Below are 21,314 nucleotides of genomic sequence, written 5' to 3'. Positions count from 1 at the left end.
GTATGCTCACTGGCTTTGTCCTTTACAGCCTTTCCCGCGGCATGTGGTCTGGGAGGCAAAGGAGGTGGTACTGATGAGGGATCACGCAATCGTGTCGAGGAGGTAGCGGGCGTCCTCGAAGACCGACGTCGACGTGAACGACGCCTTCTGACTTTAGCTGCGGCTTCTCGGTGAGATGAGTGATCGCGCACCATCTCCTTCAAGATGGCAATTTCCTTCTTAATCCGCGGGCAGTCCTTCGATGTAGCTTCATGGGATCCATTGCAATTAGAGCATTTCTTGACAGTTGCGACGCACTTATCCGCTTCATGGTGCTCGGCGCAGCGGTGGCATACCACCGAATTCTCGCAGACGCTGCTCACATGTCCAAGTTTCATGCATTTACGGCACTGGAGAGGCTTTGGAATGAAAGGCCGCACAGCATGTCGGAAGTACCCCACCTTCACATGAGAGGGGAGTGATGTGCTCTTAAACGCAATCTTCACACAGCGAGACTTGCCTAGCCGGGTGACATCAACAATTGGAGTATCAGTTGTTGACTTGACAAGAAGCTGTAAGTCCTTATTGGAAATAGCGACATCAATGTCGTAGATCCCGCCGGTTACTACATCACATCCCAAGGGAACATGAGAGCGCACCTGGTTGCCGTCCAAGTCAGTTACACTGCGCAGAACGCCCAACGCACTTGCGTGCAAAACGTCCACAGCCAGTATATTCTTTCTGGCGTTCACTCTTATGTCCGTGATCTCATTTGGCACGAGCGTTTCCAGAGACCTCGACACAGACTGTCTGTTAAGGCGTTTCATGCTGACGGTAGGAAGTGCAGGCAGAAACAGGATGGTAAAAGCGTTCGATTTTGGCGCTTCACTTACAGTTTGAATAGTTGAGGATGAGGATGTCCTCATGTTCCTTCTCTTCGCCTTGCGGCTCAGCACAGGTTGGAAACCGTCATCTGAGAAGTCCTCACTGCTGAGATAGTAAGCATGAGTATCTTCACTGTCGCTGTCGCTGGCTTGTCCCATCCGCTTCCTGGAGGCGGTCGCCGCTGACGCCGCTGGTGCCGGCAGGCGCCCGGGGTGGTCTACTTCCATCCCCTCCAAGGGAGCAGCGGAAACTGATTAACAGACTTAAATTACAACTGAAATACGCCGGAGTTAGCACAAGCAGCTCCTATTCAAAACACACTTCTTCCAGCACTCCCGAAAGTTCTGCCATAACCTTGGCTGTCACAGTGTCAGCTGCATTCTTTTTGGGAAGGCCTCCGTCGTGAACCTTCTCCTGCAGTCGAACAGCTTTTTCAGTCAGCTGACAGATGTACGTTGTCGATGACGACGGCTTGGAAAGACCTCCATGGTTTTTTCTGTTCAGGAGTGCCGAACCACATGTCTCGGCAATGGTGGCCGAGTAGCATACTGCGCAAGGTATTTTACGTTTGACCATTCGGCAAACGAACCCTGCGATGTAACCAACGACGTTTCCAAGGTACGGAGACAGTGCAGGGAGATCCTCAACTATGACATCCAGCTCGCTCTCGTCGGGTAGGTCTATGCCTTGCATGAGGTCTTGTGTGCCGCTTCGCTTTGCTGTGGCCATGTCGAGCTCATCGTTGGAGCAAAACTGACTGCTCACGTACAGTATGCGCGTATTGTCAAGAGACTCACAGTTCCCTCGCCCACCCTTCACCTGGTTGTGTGTGACAAGTCGCTTGTATGCCGCCACAAATTGTGAGACTGTGGGATTGTGATTCCAGCCCCCTTTAGAACGCACAGCGGCAAAGAACAGTTCAATATGGTCTGGTGAAAGCTTGTAAGTAAGAAAGTAACGGAGTGGAGCATTGTCCGAGAGGAGGAGCGCGGATGCCAGACCGATGACACTTTCAATGGTCACCAGAAATCCTAGAAATGGAGTTCTTCTGGGCGTCCTGAAAATGGGAACACCTGATCCGTCAGTCAGCCCCCTAATGTACTCCTTGGCTTCTTCGAAGAAGTTCATCCAGGTTCCCTTGTTGCTAGGTCGGAGCGGCGCTTTGAAACCATTGGCCACTGGGTTGCGTGACTTGAGGAAATCAAACAGTTTATCGAACATTCGAATAAATTTCACAGTTCCTTCTGAATTTTTGAACTGTGGGAGTTGCAAGTCTTCACGACAAAAATCTATGGCGTCAGCCACACTAGTGCTTAAAGTCTGGACAGCAAGGTGGACTTTCATCTTCTGTTTCTGCCACTGAATGTGTGCAGCACGTAGTTTTGTTGCTGCATGCAGGCCTTCTTTTTCTTGAAGTTCTTGTAGCTTGACAATGTAGTCCCAGCTCACCGATGCGCCTGATGCGTCCCTGAGGCACCCAAGAGCAGAAAGAGCATTTCTAACTAACTTGACCATGTGACATGCGTCTAAAAGGCAGTACACCTTTTCTTGTGTTACAGGGTGAGGGAATGATGTTGACATCGCTGATGCATCTTCAACGGAAGCCCCCAGGTCTTTGAACATTGTAAAGTTACAACGGAGACCATCACATGTCAATGATGTCACGTGCACTCCTGTCTCATGCAACTTTGTCAGACAGAGCTTCACAATGTTCGCACGCTCTTTTCCTGAAAGACCATTGATCAAAAAATAGCCACATGGTACCTTCCAGTGGGAGTCCAGAGATACGAGCATGAAAACAAGGGCTTCAGACGCAACTGCGTTACTGTCATCGTCCACTTCATTGCCAATATCCACGTAGCCTCGAAATTTTTTGCCGTCCCATTCAGGGTGCTTTCTAATGGCCATTTCATCAACAACAAGGTTGCAGAGAAGCTGTTTGTTGTTCTTCTTAGCCTGATTGGGTTTTGCTCGGATGGCGTTGATTGCTTCGCTTGTGAATCCAGGTTCTCCGTTAATGGAGCTATACCATTTAGTTATAGTCGATGGATGTGGCAAGGAACATTGAAGTGTTTCTCTGACATAGTTATATGCCTTTGTCGAGTAAAACTGTAGCGTGAGTGCAAATGCACGCAGTGCAGGAGAATATTTGTCTCGGCTTAACTTAACAGACGACTTGTCGCCTTCACTGGATGTTTGCTTGAGCAACCGTTTCGTAACTTCCAAGGGGATCCCCATGAAGCACTTTTCAAGCATTGCCGAGGCATCTTCTGAAATGAGCTGCTTGTGCTTGAGGTCATCAATTATTTCATTAAATGAGCTGACCTTCCTTCTTAACCGACGTTCTCGTTCAAGGCTGAGCTTCAGCTTTGTTTTCACTGTCGCCGCTGAATCTGTGCAAGCATCCAGTTTCCTCTTCAGTGTTTTTGGCGTGTCAAGGACTGCATAGCTGTGCTCGGCGACCTGAAAACAAAACAGTGAAAGTTAAAGCTGTTGAAAAAGACACCTTTCACAAAAACCACTCATCATATGACAGTCTTTGTAAAGCGGGCATCTGTTCGTAGCTTACGTGGTTTAACGCAGAAAATAAGCAACCAGGTGCACAGGGAAGTTTAGAAATTAACTTTGTCCCCTTCATTTACCGGTGCACTCGAGAAATGCCACATCAGACAGGAATTTCAATATTTTCCCTGGATTAGAAAAACTGGTGCTGCAGCCATGAATAAAACCAATGTTCTGCTATGACTACAGAACATACCAGGACTACTAACTTGATTCAAATTGGATGCTATCCTAGTGTGCGTAATGTATACAAAGTTATCGTGTTGGTTACCACGAGATTACAAGAAAGTGGCCTGACTAACATCGGACTAGTTACATTCAACCGAGGACGGACCAAGTAGCTGCACTCGGGCAGCGTAGTACAAAAAAAGGCAACTTGCATGGGCTGAGTTCTCTTGCACCGTGGTTGGAGTGTTGCCGTTTGGCTGTTCCACTGGGGTCACATCCACAATGGCAGTTCTCTGCTTATGCGGCTTTCTCTCAGCAGTCCTCTGAAACAGCCGTGTTTCATTCACAGTTATGCTAATTTATTACTGCGAGTGCAAAATGCTGTAAGTAAAAAAATATGCTGGCGTCAAGCATATTATAGCAGTCTAGCAGTTTCTGAATTATACCACTAGCATCTTAGACAGCTATCATAGCACCACTGAGATATATAACGCAGATAGGAGCATTTCAGAAATTGAAAGAAAAAATTGGGCACTTAAAATTCAAGACCTCGCGCTTTGTAACGTAATGGACATGTTTTTCCAATTCCGTTTCATTGCTTACAGTACATGGTTTTCAGAGTAAGTGTGCCAAACAATTTCTCAACCACAGCTTCTCACAGCTACATGTAGATTTTATTGTGCTCCAAGCTAATTTGTAGGGCGTCATTTTTAAAGTGACTCAGCAGATGAACTACGAAAGAAGGTAGCGCCCATTCAGGCGATTTCAGTGTCTAATAAACGTAGCATCAACTAGTTATACGAACGCTAAACGAGCGAACTGCGATGGCCGAACAGTATGCTTTTTTTTTTTCCGGGCCACTATACCAAAATGCCGAGATGTCGTACTATACCTTTTCCAGGTGCTTCGGGAAAGAAAACAAGGTGGGCACGGCGTCAGGCTGTAGCCGAGTTCGTGCGCCCGTTCTGTCAAAACAGTTGTCAGTAAAGTGGTCACTGCAGAGTCTGCTACCTGGGGATGGAGTCCATTTGTCCCTTCTTAAGTTTACCACCCAACGCCAATATAAATCCGGCTTAGAGCGTGGGAACCTGCGTAACAAGAGCCACAGCTTAACGACACTGATATCACGTTTGCGTTTCGCTGCGTATCACGCACGTCGCGCAGAATATTGTAATACTTACAAGTGGAACATCTTCCCAGACGACTTCTCTGGTCTGCTGGTGCAGTTGACGGCGCAACAAGCAGGCATATTTAGCGGAATGCGCGCGAAACCAGCCTATACGTAGCACGCGCTATGCTGGAACGGCGGCCATTTGTCCGACTTCCGGGACAAGCGCTCGAACTTCCGGCGGCCGCGCGCCGGAGAGCTCGAAGCGCCATCCAGCAACCCTAGTGGAGATCAGTGGATCCCGCGACTTGCGGGTCGGCGGCCGAGTACCTTAGCGACAAGATAACCGCGGCGGGGCGCCGACAACGAAGAAGGAGCAGTTCTGTTAAGGGTGCGTCTCTTGACCAATGAAAAAAAAACATACACCAGTAAATAAGCCGAAATGTTGCGCTTTCTAGGCAATGAAATCACGCGCAATAACTAGTGAATCAGCAACCTGCTAGGATAAGCCAGGCCCAAATCACTAAGCTTTGATACGCTCATATGAATGACCCTTCTGTTTATGCTGAGAGCCAACTTCGCCTTAAACCTTCTGAAGCTGCTCCACCGGAGTGGTTGATTCTCTCGCATAACTTAAGCGTAATCGCAAAGACAGTGTTGACTGTCTCCTGTATCATTGTTACCGCTTCAAAAAATAATGCGATGATGCCTGCTGTCCCTTTAGTAGACTTAACGACGATCTTTTACGTAAAAACCGTGTGGCAGGCTGGCCTCATAGATCGCCAGTCGAGAGCGTCTTATGAGCACGTCTGCAATAGTTTCCGGCGACTTGAGGGAAATAATGCCACATTGACATAGACCAAAATTGAACTCATTTTTTCTTTAAGACGCCACAGCAGACACATACATCCTACAAGCTTCATTAACATGGTCTCTTAGTGTGTGTGTGTGTGTGTGTGTGTGTGTGTGTGTGTGTGTGTGTGTGTGTGTGTGTGTGTGTGTGTGTGTGTGTGCGTGTGCGTGTGCGTGTGCGTGTGTGCGTGTGTGCGTGTGTGCGTGTGCGCGTGTGCGCGTGTGTGTGTGTGTGTGTGTGTGTGTGTGTGTGTGTGTGTGTGTGTGTGTGTGTGTGTGTGTGTGTGTGTGTGAGAGAGAGAAAGACGCTTTTTATATAAAGACGCTGCTCTTTCTCAAGTGTTATTGAACTGAAAACGGCTCGTTTACCCCAGCCCAAAGCGTTAGTGAGTGTTCGATAAAACATCGCGAAGTGTCGCAGGCTCTTCTCTCTGATGACACTATACATCATTCGACCTATGTCCTGGCATCTGAGTGCTTCGACCAAAAGCAGGACTGCACTTCAGAATTAATAGCCCTGGCGTCTGCCCACATAAAGCAACAACAACCAACATGGCTGCGCAATGATGACCTAGGCTAGGGCACTGCCCCTTGCTGATCCCTCCAAACAAAGAATGTATTGTGCCTGCTCGACACATTGGGCCTCACACCGCTTTGGGGAGCACCGGTAACATCGCCCTTCCTCTGCACGTTTATATGCTGCCATGATGCCACAGGAGACCGTAAACCGTTAATGGCGTTGCCCATTTCCGAATCGCAAAGCACCCTGGTTGTAGCAAAGGAAACACTCGTCATCACTTCCTCTCCCTTTTCTCCACCTTCTTATTTCTCCTCTTCCTGCCTCGTTCACTGGTGGCCTTCGGCCAAGCCTGTGCACAAAAAGGAACTTGCCATTTCTGCTTTCTCGAACGTACTTACTTCCACAAGGCTCCTTGTGATTCGCAGCGTTCGCAAGTAGTGTTATTCGTAGATTGTCATGGTGCACAAGTACTTCTATATATTTCACTTTGTACACTATGTCACCGTAGCAGTATCTGTATAATTCTTCTGTCTAAAACATTGTTTTTTCTATGACTTTCTTCGTTTTGAAAAAATATGTATTTGCTAGATTTGTCTTCATTGAAATACGTTCTCCCTGTTCTTGTATTGTACGAACTATTACTGCACCCACCCTGTTATGGCCATGACGGCCAACGGTTTTTTGGAAATAAATATTAGCGAACAAAGGAAAAGGCGCTGATTCACGCTTACTATGTTTATAATTCACTGATAAAGTACACATCTCACTAATTTTGTTGGATATTGAACTAGTTAACAGGAACCACTGTGCATACAGTCTCGTAAATTTTTGTAGTAGTTAAACCAGGCACCAAAATCTCAGCGCTAGTTCCGGTTTCGAGGAACATGCACGCCAGTATAACGGTTGCCAGGCGTGCCAAGATCTGATCGAACGGAGTAATAGTGATGTCGATGTTCACATTTCTTGGCTTTCAAAACTTTTTACCGATTAAGAAATTTGATAACACTGTAAGGAACCTTTCTTTGGGTTTTATGTCCTTTCTTATTTATTGCTTTGTGAATTTTGAAACGGGCGAAGCACGGAAAGTGGTTGACTTCATTTTGTAGCGCTTGCCTCCACTCATTTATGCCTATCACTAAGCGATACTTTACAAGTTGGATTGCGCTCACTTATCTCACTCGGTTAGCGTAACAACTACGAGAAAGACAAAGGTAGCGAGTTGTGGCGTGCAGAGAACGGAGGCCGCAGTGAGCAACACCACGCAAGACAGCCATGAATTCGACGAACATGGCTGAGTTGGGCAACACATCTTTTTCGCGGTTCTGTGGTGTGTTAACCCAAGAATTTCCCGTTTCGCGAAAGTTTTTCAAGTTTTCTAGTGGTGATTGGTGAGCAGAAGTACCTGAACCAATATTTGAGCAGGTGTTCATTTTGCACGAGTGCAAGTATTGATTTTGCACGAGTTCTTTGCAAGCCTGACTGGTCAGAGAGAAGTGCAGTGTCGCTAGACTAGCTGTTCAAAACGGATGCAAAGCTGGTGTCGGCAAAATGTATTTATTGGAAGGTTTGAATTCGTGTTGGCGCGGCTACACAGTTCTTGATTCCTTTACTTTTGGCATGTTCAAACGATGCCAAGTAACTATAAGCTCCTTCCTCTTCAAGAAAGTCATGTAGCCATGGTTTGAAACTTCATGAGTTATCATTTCTAATACTGTCGCGCAAGTACTTGTGATTGACTAAAGTTTTCTAGAAATCATTACCGGGAATGTAACTTGGGTCAACGTTCTGACAAGTAAACTTTCCTTCATCAAAACAACGCTGTTATTCAGAAACGTACAAGTCAACAAACAAAAGCATAGTTTCCTGTTATGAAAAAAGTTTTGATCGCTTCAAGCCTCTCCGTGCCTCTAAACTCCAGTTTCGTTTGGTACTAAAGTTGCGTCAGAAAACTATGTGCGCTCTCATAACCAACGTCATTGAGTCAAATACCACGTGTCCCACTCGTGATTGTTGATAATTGTGTTGGATCGGATATTCTGGGTTCAGTCTTTGCTCGTTACGCTATGTCAGTGGTAAATTAAAGCTGCTTATGCAGATTGACACATTTATGCTACGTGAATGTTTGTTTTTCTAATACAAAAGGCGAAAAAAAGAGTTAATTTATTTCATTTATGGAAGTCGGTCAGCTTAATATTCACCCCTTCAGACACATGAACAAAATTTAAAAAAATGATTAACAAAATTTTCCGAATGGCCGCGTCAGCGAAGCGCCCAGCGGACGTGTAAGAAGGCAAAAGCGCCATCTACTGGCACGCGAAGTAGGAAAGGAGCTTGCATGCTTACCTTCCTTTCCTCGGGTTTTTCCTCTTTCCCTGTAATTGTTGACCTCACCAGTGACATCATGAAATAAATCTTTCATTCGTGGTTTATTTGCAGTTGGATGCCCGGCAGCCACCTGTCGTAAAAGCGGCGCGGCCGCTGCGTATTAGCGTGTGAAAGCGCGCACATTGGGGGTATAGCGAGTTAAACGCGATAGACGAGGAGCAAATTTCATCGTACGTCAGGCCCTGAACTCTACAAAGAGCACTCGCTGAGCACACACAGTATGCTATATGGCAACTTTCTCATCATCTTTCGTCCGTCGTCATGCTTAATCACATTTGAGATGAAGCCAAGCTGCAGTTACCTCTTAACCCTTTCAGCCCTAGCTTTGTATTTTGGTCTAATACACTTAATGTGCGCGTTTTTCTCGTAGTTAGGACCTCACAAGACCACAAACAAAAAATTGAGCCACTGGTACGAGCTTTTTTGGATTACTTAACGTGGCATTAAATTAGGTGACTAGGGTCCAGTGATTGAAAAATAAAAAATGGCTTCTTTTTTCCTGCCAGTCAATGGTGTACACAAAATAGAACCCAACGTCTTACATTTCAGGATAACACTCACTGAAACAGCTTCGCTACGTCGTCCTGAGAATGGCGCTTACCCGCCTCAACTTATGCGCCTCAGCTTCACCGAAGACCTCGGTCGCGCTTCTTCTTCTTTGTGGCTGCTACCTCCACAAACGTGCCACAATATTGATGTCAATTTCAGTGTCAATCATTGAAGAACTATGCCCCGATGAATGAGTAGTATTGGTTACGTTTCCGAGATACTAGAGGAAATGTTGTATGGTGGTGTCAATTGACAAAACCAGGGCCGTAAGGGTTAAACGCTTATGTTGTGTGATATCCGACAAAGAGCTTGACATGTTTAGTTTAAACCTAAATAGAGTTAAAATAGCGTTTTAATGGTATTTAGCACTTTATCAACTTCCGTAGCGTCGTGTATGCCATTTTTCCCTAAGAACTCATTGACGTCTTTGCCTTAATTTTGCATTTCTGACGGAGAAATCTTCAGAAGCCTACATACCAGACTGGTGTGGTTTCGGCGTCGGAGAAACTCCGTCATCATCAGAACGTTGTCATTCAGGTTTGAAGACGAGCGCGAATATTAACAATCTTTATATTTATTTATTTATTTATTTTTACATACCGCAGCTTCAGTGAGGCTATTGTAGGAGTGCAAAAAGACGAAAACAACAACAACACAACGAATCAACATTCACGAACAGGCTTCTAGAAATTCTTGCAGTGGTAGTGAACGAACACTTCCGGGCAGCAAATTCCAGCCTTCTGTACTAGAAGGGAAGAAGTTATATTTGAACATGTCAGTGTGGGTCGAAAAAAATGTTTCAATGTTAAGGGTGTCGTCACTTCTCGTACACATAGGTCTGGAAACTTCACATATGATTCTGGAGTGCTGAAGCGACAATAACTGATTAAATTGTGCAGAAACTTTAGTTATTCAACATGGCGACGCTTCACGAGTGTGGTGAGACTTAGCTGCGAAGGGAATTTGTTCGAGAGAAATCCCTCTCACATTTTTGCATACAAAGCGTGCAGCTCATTTTTGTATGAAATTTAGTTTTTGAGATCAAAATTTTTTACTGGCTATTCAAATCACCCAACAATATTCGAGAATAAAACGAATGAGAGTTTTGTAGGTAAGCAGTTTAGTTTCCTGAGAACAATGAAGGAGCGTACGATGTAAAGAACCTAAACTCTGAAGGGCTTTGTAGCATGTGAGGTCAATATGTTTGGACCCCGATAAATTATGTGTCGGATGCCAAGGTTGTTAAATTTGGATACATCCTGCACAAATTAACATTGGTAACATCATAAGTCAATGGAAATGAACGTCTAGTAACGTACATAATGACTGTCTTGGAGACATTATTGGTTTGTTAAGATTTGCGCCAACTACAAAACTAAGAAAATGAATAGTTATGAATAGCAAAATCCTATGAAGATTTCACAGCAGAATACAGAACGCAGTCATTTGTGGAAAGGCATATAAAATGCGAAGCATTTTTTCAGTACTTTTGGCGTCAATGTCAGTGTCTATCTATCTATCTATCTATCTATCTATCTATCTATCTATCTATCTATCTATCTATCTATCTATCTATCTATCTATCTATCTATCTAGCCACTTACATCTGGGTGCTCTCGTCACCACCCCCTCAACTTGGTATTAACGTAAATAATTGTGGCACGGTAAGATGCTTTGGTGAATATGACGCGCTGGTCAAGACATTAATAAGGTCACTATCTCGTCACGTACATCGTGAAACATTTTCCGCCAGACAGTGTCGGGTATGTGCCTACGGGCGGGTATGTGCCACTGGTATGTGGGTATGTGCCACAGACGATTGATATTTAGTATCCAAGAAAGAACGACGTGAACACAACACACAAGTGCAAATATAACGCGTGAGCATTAGGAAAAACCTACCATCGGCAGCGTTGACCTGACGAATGCAAGGAATAATCTCAGGGTCCGAGCATGAATTGAACCACAGCATTCCGCGTGGAAATCAAGCATTCTACCTCAGAGCCACGCCAGATCTCGGAACTACATTTCAAATATACCCTGATGCTCTTGAAATGTCAATTACATAAAACATTACATATGTACCCCTATGATGCGGCCGTCACGTCAGCTTAACTTCAATTGTAGTTATGTGCTATTCATTGACGTTGATTTTTTAGAAGTGTCCAGGACTACCATCTCGTAAACAGCAGTGCTTCGTACCAGTTTATCGCTTCTGGTGTAGCTAGCCTGATAGTTCATGTTCCTGTTAGCATCGTTGTGCATGTGCGAACAACTAGTTATATAAACATCTGAAACTCTTCAGCATATCTGTGTGCATGCAACATTTGTACATATCTTTAGGGTCATTTCATGACGTCTCAATTCATTAAAAAATACAACATGGCCCCTTCCCCTCCGCATGCTTCACATAACGTCAATTGCAAAGGTACATTAGATCTGCCGAACTTTTTTCACTGAAGTATGCAAGGGTAGGCCTTCAACATAAATCAAAAATAAAAGCGGCCCTAGTACAGAATTCTTGGCGACGTTTGATGTAACGGGCAGTTAGTTGAATGGAAGCACAAATATTGTGAGCGCTGCAAAAGAAAGTCGGATATTCGGCCAACCATTGATGCATTATTTAGTATAACAAACAATTTTTACAGTAGTTTAGGATATGGTAGTGTCGAAGGCCTTGGCAAATACAATCAATATGCCATCAATCTGGTCACCTATGCCTAAAGAGCTGCTGATGTTATGAACGAATTCTGCCATTTGAGTAATAGTGTAATGACCCCGTCTGAAACTATGCTGGGCAGTGATCAAAGTTTTGTTTGTCTCAAGGAACTTCTTTCAAGACTTTATACTTTAGCATTTCACAAGATTGTTCAGTGAATGAGGTGGTCTATAACTGATGAATAATTGAGCATTACCCAACTTAAATAAGGAGAGAGTCAAAGCAAGTTTCCACGAGAAAAGAAGTGTCGCTGACGAGAAAGATTTTCTAAAAATGTATTAATTATCTGCTGCACCAGAGAAAGTATCGAACTGTGAAATCTGTCATGATGCCATCGAGACTGCATGACTTATTGGTGTCTAAGTTTAAAATGAAATTGAATACGACCTCAAGTTACGCTGACATATCGTCGGTTCCAGGGTGAGATTCTGGATGAAAAGCAAGGATGGTTCAGTTGTCAGTCGTATAAGGACAGAATGGAAGTGGATGTTGAAGCCTAAGGGGATTGTCTCTATATCTGTTGTCATCGTGTGAGATGAAAAACGAGATGGCAGCGTAGCCTTCCAGAATTTACGAGGATTTGTTTTCATTAACCTGGGCAAGGTAACCTTGTCATAATGTTCTTTAGCGGATACATCAATAATACTGTTCGCGATGTTGAAATTCTAGCGTAATTGTAAAAAAAAGTTAAATGCGGGAGCATACAAAAAATAGACATGTTAGAGGCTTATAAAAAGAATACCTCTCCGATAAATCACCAATGATGAATGAAGTTTTACGTCTTGTCAAGAACCGAACATTCAAAGCGTTCACTATACTTGTACAGCCATCAGCACACCCAATACTGTGATGAATTAGCAACAATGAAATATTATCTACGAGTGTACCTAATCTCGTAGTATTTTCGAAGTTGTGCGGCTACCTTTGCATAGGAATATTACACCAAATACATGTTAGCGCGCAAACCTTAGTGGCCATAACATAACCTTCCGTGAGAAAACTTTGCCTGGTCGGTAATGTGCAGCAACAGGACAGTAATGTGCCACCGCTTGGCAATCGCCCGCTATCATCGTTTCTTACGTAAGAACTCGTAAAATAAGTGATGATCACTAACAGTGGAAGTTAGTTTTCAAGGAATGCTAAACATTTCCGAATCAGTAATAACTTTTTTTAAACCTACTGAATACCAGTATCTAGAGCATGTACTTTTTCATAGCCATATGCTTGTCCGCAATGCATAATGCACAATCTTTTCAGGGTTCTAAACAAACGCCAAAATCTTCTCCCAGAGCGCTCTGGTCAAGGAATAACACGTTGTAGTCACTGCAGCCTTCGAACGAGGCCCTAATTAACAAGCTCCCTTCAGAAAACATGAAAAACATTGGCCTATGAGCAGACACTCACGAATATGCCGTCACGCAGAAGTCAATCAATAAAGTTTACCGGCAGTCCTCTGCTAATTAATTGCGTATGGTTCATTAGGCTATGTTTACACATCTGCTATGTTCCGACTGCCACTTCGCAGGGCGTCATTAGCTCACAAGATTCACTCTCCTTCTTGCGCAGTGCTTCAGGCCATCCTTTACAAGGCTACAAGAAAGCCTTCTATACCGGCTTGTTCTGATCTGGAAAAAAGGCCGCCCATCAATATATAAATGACACTAGTCTTACCCTGTTTCTAGGTTGCCGAGCACAGCTTTTTTCTTTAGATCTTGATCATCTCCTTGTACCACATGAAAAGTTAAAGCGTCTTTTGTTTTACTCACTTGTAACGGCTGTGGTAGAACTTGCTGTCTCCACATCCAAAGTATTACATATGTGTATGTGTCACTGAGATACGGTGGTAATGTAATATCGAAGTGCCCAATAACCCCATTGAGATTTTAAGATTCTATAAAGCAAGCAAGATGCTGAAATTCAGATGCACACATTCAAGATGCACCGCACTTGTGACGAGAATTAAAGCGAAAGTTTTTCGCAAGGAAGTCGTGCAAAGACGCCGAACTCGGCGTTTCGGATGTTCTTCATTCATGCTCTCGGTGCGCTTTCTTTGATCGCCTGGGGTTATTCTGGGCAGAAAAGGGGCAAGTGGAAATATGGGCATCCGGGGTGCCGTCTTACGCGTATTGCTAGTCAGATGATGGGCTCGAAAATGTATGCGGCCTCGGTGCGTTTGAATTGCGGGCAGTATAAACTTGACAGCATGTGGACGAGGGCGTACTCCAAGATCTTACGTCGAGTTTGAAAAATGTACCGCTTTCATCATGAGCACCTACTCAAAATAGAAAAGCTAAGCTGCCTTTTAGTATGACAAAAAAATGCGGTGTTATAGGAAAACAAACTCTACTGTAAACAGTACACGCACGTTTCAATTATGCTTATACTGTAGCTATTCCATTTATACTCGGGTACGTGTTTGCTCGCTTGTAAAGTACTCTGCCCAGTCGTGAGGTTACTTTCGTACGATGTTGCGCACACCATTTGTTTATCTGTCTAAAGACATTAGATTTTTTTCGATATTTTATGTTGACCCACCGTGTTGGTTCAGTGGGTGAGGCGTCACACTCGCGAACTAGTGGCTCCATTTTCAACGACGATGGTCTTGTGTGGATGTGAGAAAAATGGAAAAACGCTTGCTTACTCGGGCACATCTGCGCACTAATGAACCCCGGGTAGTCAAAATCATTTCTAATTCCTCCTTTGTGGCATGTGTCTTAACCATACATTGGATTATATTCACAAAGTCCCAAACGATATCTTTAATTAAAGTGCATATGAAGTTTTTCCTGCATTAGCACTTGTTTATTATTCTGCATTAATGTCATCACATATATAGCACAGCTGTCCTTACGCAATTTATTCGTGAGTCTTTTTAGAGACTCCTTGAAATAAACATTTTTCACAGATGTACAAAATTGAAGCCACATGATGGTGCCGCTAATTGTCAGCGTCCTGGGCAAATTTAATCACCGGTATAAGTAGCACAGCCAAAAACTATTTGAGTGGATCAGTGGATTGAAACATACTTTGTGTAAGTCCATGCAGGGGTTTGTATGTAGGCGCGTGTGCAATATTAAATCGAACGTGGTTTCAAAGAGAGGCTTTGAAAACTTGGTCTCTTCCTTGTGGCTATGCCAGTGACATGCGCTACACTTGGCATGTCTGCACCCACAGCTAAGCCATACGAGAAATGGGTGTAGCATAAATCTTCATAATATGGTAAAACTTATCTTTGTGCGAAGGAGTGTTGAAATCACTTTTTTTCAAACGCTTCAATATCAGATTTATTTGTGTGACTCCATTTATACACCGAATAAAATCTGACTTCCACGGTGACCATGGGATGTGGTGGCATGTTGTGCCCATTATTCACCGTGTGTCGTTACTGGTTTAAAACCAGCGATGTGAAGCTAAGTCTTGATATCTTCGTTGCCGTCGGTTCCGGTGACCTTATTGCGGCGGAACCAATTATTGCAAGAGGCTTTCTTATTTATATCAATAAGCAGTTCACCTCTGCAGTACATTACATGACAGCAACGCATCGGCTGTGTATTCATGCTTCACCATCACTGCTTGATTGGGAATATGTTAGCTTGCGAAGAAAAAGAAAACCCAAATAGTAGTTTATGTGCTCGATCCGATGTTTCGACAAGTTCACTCATATTCCTCAAGGCTAAAACTGAAAGCGTACTTGACTTACACTTGTAGAAATGTTGGCTCGAGCACACAACCTTCGCTTAAAGATATTTTCACCATCATTACTTGGATGACATACCGCAAAGCCATTAACTCCAACTCTGTTGCCAACGCTTTCAAAATGTTTCAAGAATGAGTTACGGAATTGCATGAACTTACATGCAGCGTTCTCACACAATCTTCATTGCTGCACCTCCGTCAAAAGAACGCTTATTTTTCACTGTTGCGTTGGCTTTGGCGGCATAATTCATAAAAGCGCTGCTGTTGATTGCAAACATCATCCATCATTCACGCGCTGCTGGAAAACTGATGGGGTGTTTCATGAACACAAGCATTTATATGGCCATATATACCGCTGTGTCAGTAAATAGCAGCACCCAATTCGCTCAGCAGTGCCGAAATGCAATATCTAACAAGATGTGTTTTTTTATTTTTTATTTATTTATTTATTTATTGAGTTATATATTTATTTATTCAAGTACCCTAAGGGACCGGGGAATTAGGGGGTGCAAGTACAAATATTTGCAGAGAATGAATAATTGTAGGTTATTACACTTCTACAATACAAAAGTTTGTAAACATCAATGCAAGCAATACAACAAGCAATACAACATCGGATAAAGCATAATTGTTAGTGAAGGCTACATAGTTCTAAACACGTGAGAAATTCTGAATTGAACAAAGAAGGTTCTGTTATATTGGCAATCCTGGAAGGCAATGCGTTCCATGCTTCTATTGATAACGTTAAAGGCAAATTTTTGTATTTTTCTCTACGGGCGCACATGAAGTTCACTTTGTAAGCGTGATGGTGCGACTACAAGTATGCAGTAGCGGTAAAATATGCGTCGGGGCAAAGGACGCGTTAAAATAATGCAGGGTGCGGAAAAAAAATTGCCCGCAGCTTCCCTCGGGGGAACACTGAGGAGGATGCGGAGCATATAATTGGTTAACGGGGTGTTAAAGTGCGACTTACTTGGGTCGATGGCTAAATTGGTTAACGTGGTTGTGAAATGTGGTGTTAAATTGCGACTTACTTGGGTCGATGGCTAAATTGGTTAACGTGGTTGTAGGAGGGGGTGTTAAATGAGTGAACACGTACACACGTATGCGAAAGGGCGGCGCTGGTCGAAGGGACGTCGATCATTGTGTTTGTGGATTCGTTGGAATTCATTTCACCGCGACCTTGGACGTCGACGCGCCGTACAAACCAACCGACGAGCGGCAACTGAGCGAGCGAGGGCCGACCTTGAGTATATATACAGCGCGACGGCGCATGCGCTGTCAGCTGTCGAATGTTCTCGAAGGAGAAGCGCGCGCGGCACAGATGGTGGGCGACGGCGCGACGGCGCATGCGCGCGCGTCAGCTGTCGAATGTTCGAGAAGCGGTGCGGACGGCGCGGACGGCGCACTACAAGGCGCGAGTATAAGATGCTTCCGCATCTAAAACATAATCTATAAATTTGCCTGCGCACAGCAAGCGGTGGTATGTTCAGCTTCACTTTCAAAGATGAAACGCTTCGAAATCGCGAGTATGATGATAAGATGAATCGTGCTGCTTTATTTTGTATGGAGTCCGGTAGGTTAGTTGGGCTGGCTTGGTGGGGATGCTAAATGATGGATGCATTTTCTAATGATGGGCGCACAAGAAAACCGTATGCTTGGAGCCTGGTGTCCCTGTCGGCCAGATGTAAGCGTCGCTTGAGAAAGCCAAGTTTCTTCTGCGCTTTACAAGTAATATATTCGACGTGGTCAGTCCATGTTAGATTTGAATTGATAAAGACGCCGAGGTATTTAACCGTTGTAGCTGAGTCTACTATTAGGGGCAAAGCTCCTTAAAGCGCCACCCGTTCGTCCCTCGTCGTCGTCCTTGTACGTAACCAGTCTTACGTTTTGACCTGCAAGGTGGTGCCGGTGAGACATTTCTCCTGTGCGCGGTTGAACAATAAAAAAATCGCAGCGTGCGCGTTAACTAACAGCCCGATTCTCCTGTCTCTCATTCAACATCGACATTCAACATCTCTCATTCAACAGCGAGCGTTGGGCCGCAGTGCCATGAATACAGTGAACCAGTATATACCATGAACTTGAGGTGGTTAAAGGTGGAAAGTAGACGAAGCAAAAGCTGAACTCTCCTGTCTCTCATTCCCCATTAGCAGCCATTGGCATGTATATTGAACACTATCTGACAAGAAAGGGTTGCTACGTTATACTCGCTGGGCGTAACCTCCTTGGTTTTAGAAAGGTTTAGCGAGCGTTGGGCCGCAGTTCCATGAATACAGTGAACTAGTATATACCATGAACTCGAGGGGCTTAAAGGTGGGAAGTAGACATGAAGCGCAAGCTGTCGAAAATATGCGTGTGCCACCTCTCGTTTAGTCCTTGGAGTGTCCGCTGGATGGTGGTGCTTCTTTATGTGGAATATATGATGAAAAGATGCGAGATGGTGGTACTTGGAGTGTTGACTAGATGGACAAACGGGCACACAGACAGATGCATGGACGGACGCATGGATGGCTGCACGGACGGATGGACGCATTGACAGACGCAAGGGCGGATGCATGGACGAACGCAGGGACGGACGCATGGATGGACGTGCAGACGCACGAACACATGCACGCACGGCCAGGCGGATGGACGCATGGACGGTCACACAGACGGACGCATGGACGGACAGAAGCAAGAACTAATGAACGGACGGATGCTTCGCCCCACTCTCCATGATTCACCCCATGAATATGCTGCCATTTTTTTCATTTAGAGTATAAGTATTAGATTGTGATTTAAATTGAACGACAAATGCTTGATCTTTTCTAGATTCAATTGCATCTGCCATTTGTTGCACCATTGTGTTATTTCATGAAAGTCAGATTGTAGGGCTTTGACGTCGTTAGTACCATCTATTTCTGTGTATATAACGCAATCGTCCGGGAAAAGGCGAACTGTTGAAGTAATGTTTATAGCTGTGTCATTATTATAAATCAAAAATTAACGCGGGCCTATTACTGTACCTTGAGGGACACCAGACTTGACAAGTGTTGGACTGGATGTGTTATCATTTAATTTAACCACCTGGGAACGACCCTCTCTAGAAATTTCTGAAGTCATCGTGTTGTTTCGCTGTCACGTTCAAGATTACTTAGGTTTAGTGTTTGTCGTTTGTGAGGTACGCGGTTAAACGCCTTAGAAAAATCAATCAAATTTTGTGAACAGAATAGGACAAGGGCAGTGAGGTGTAAATGTCTGTTACCGATTCGTAGAGCAGCGTCTGACATGAGAGTTTTGGTCAGAAGCCATGCTAATTGGTAATGAGTAAGTTGTTTTGATAGAGATGCGCCATTAAGTGTGTGTCGATTATGTGTTCAAGCAGTTTGCAACTAATGAAGGTGAGTGATATAGGGCGATAATTATTGAAGACAGCGTTATCACCAGGCTTACGTATCGGCAGAACATGAGCTACTTTCCAGTCTTCGGGTACACATCCAGAGTCAATTGACTGTTGGAATATTGAAGAAAGCACTACTGCTCAGAAATGACTGGTTCATTTTAAATGTTTAACGCTGATGTCATCTGGACCTGAGCTGGTCTTGACAAGTGGTCAATAGCACGTTTAACACCGTTGGTCGTTATGATAATTGATGGGAACTTGAACAGAATTGTTTGTTGTGGAAATGGAAACAGTTAAAACATCTGCTACAGAAATTTTGTGCTATTTTCCACTGCTACATTCATTTTGCAGAATATACTTAGGGAACCAATTGGACAACAATTAATGTTGTAGACGATATTGTAACGAAACAATTGTTCCTGTATATGCATGTTTCATTGGAAATGTCGTCGAAAGACGATAGTCTTGACGATAGGCGATAAGGTGTAGAAAGCAAAGTGACGAACAGGTGCCACCACCATATTGCCTTAGCAAAGCGGTGGAAACACTTGTCTTTTTGAGCATCGCGTTGCGTTGTCGGTGCAGCGTCATAAACGCTATGGTCCTAAGAATAATTTCTGTATGCCTTGTCTACTATAAATTCACACATGAAAAATATCGGTGTGTCGTTATGGTGCCTCAGATATGCGCAATAATTGCTTTTTAATTGACAATCGCACAAGTACGAACGCTGAAAATTTAGCAATTTGGTGGGCGCTGCGGATGGGTTGGCCGTTTGGGGTATCATTTGGTGCCGTTTAAAGTATCATTAAGGCGGACAAACAGACAAGTGTACAGAGAGACAAACCAATTTTTTGCGTCGAAGTAGCCCAAGAAAGACTGGCGTCTTTAAAAGCACATGCAAAGTCAGTAAAATCACAGCAACAGTCTTTATAACTACGTGTCATGAATGCTGTCAGTCATACAACTATCCTGTTCTTGTGAGTCGCCTAAGAATTTACAATTATGGGAATTCAATCTGCCAGGGGGTATGAACTAGTAGGCTTACTAGTATTCTTAGACCTTTGGCACATTGAAAGTAGCATGCCAGGCTGACCAAGTTCTGTTGCGGAGCAAATTCACACAAACTTGGGCACTGGCAAGGTCACAGCCATCAGCGATCCCAAAGCCAGAGGCTTTGATGAACTCTGGAAGTGAACTCGGAAAATCCATACTTTGATGGACACTAAGGTATGAAGGGCTGGTTGAAGGAAAAAACCCCGCACAATTCGACAAACAGAACTCAGTTAGAGAGACGTGTTCCTGGGCCTTCGAGACGATAGGCGCAGTCCGGTAGACAGCACTATGACGGGTGACAATTCGAGATCTGTGTTTTCCTTTAAAAAATGTATCTGCAATCGACGTCCAGCTAAGCCCAACTGACTTTTTCATTCCTAGTCTTCTTTGTGAAACTCGGGTTTGTATACTTTATCATCAGTTGTACTTGGTATGCCTTTGGTGTGTCCTGCTAGCGACGCATTCATATTATGCTTTTTTCGCAACTAGCCCCCACTTCGAAAAATTCCAAGTAAGTTTTTAAAGAGCTGCAACTTATCATTTTTCCTAAAACACGAGGGCCTCATTAGTCACCTTTACGATTCTTCTATATTCTCCACGCAGTACTGGCATTACAACCTCTCTTTCTCTGTTCAGAGATTCAAAGTTAGCGCAGGTCAGCCAAGATAAGACTCTGTGGCGATTATGACATTTGATCTACGTTACTGAACTTTTTTGTCTCTTTTGAGCCCCCTTCACGTCTTCGGTGTTGTCACAAACGAGCGCTCCGAAAAAGAGCGCGCCGCCGAATTCTAGCCACAGTAACGATACCAAGCGCGGAGAGACGCCTCAAAGTCAACGATAAAGAAGAATACAAGCATCGAAAAACTCCCCGGGTGCGCCGTCTCTCCCCCTTCGGAAGCGTAGTCTCGCCGACCATACTCCTCACATCAACGGCGAGCAGCCCCTGGAATGTACTCGAAGGAAAGGGGCGGGGTGATGTGATACAGAGTTGCGTCACGAGTCACGGGCGGCCTTCGAAACGTCTCGCTCTTTCCCCAGCCCTAGCTGTGCATCGCGCCGATGAAACGATGAGAAGTTTCTGGAATCTAGCGCGGAAGGTATTTAAGCGAGCAGCGGAAGAGTGGTGATCAGGAGAAGAAAGTTCGCGCCCGTGTGCGTAGGAGAAGTTTGCGCTAGTGTGCGTAGGGTCTTTCCTCCGTGTGGGCGAAGCCTTTTGTCCTCAGTGACAAGGGAGGTAATGAAGAGGATTTCCACCTGAGGGCTGAAGACTCGTGTTACAAGCAGAAAAGTGTGAGACTACCGCTAGAGAGCGAAGACGCGTTCTGCAATCGCAACGCGTGAAAAGCCGACGTTTTACCGGCGAAGTTTGGTGCTTGGAGAGCGGCCAATTGAAGACGCGAGGTTTCCTGGAAGAGAAACTTCGGGGGAAGCGGATCGACAACAGCGC

The sequence above is a fragment of the Rhipicephalus microplus genome, chromosome 2, assembly GCF_043290135.1.
Source record: "Rhipicephalus microplus isolate Deutch F79 chromosome 2, USDA_Rmic, whole genome shotgun sequence".
NCBI lineage: Eukaryota > Metazoa > Arthropoda > Arachnida > Ixodida > Ixodidae > Rhipicephalus > Rhipicephalus microplus.
The sequence above is the reverse complement of the archived record's forward strand: the minus strand, read 5'-3'. Positions refer to the sequence as shown.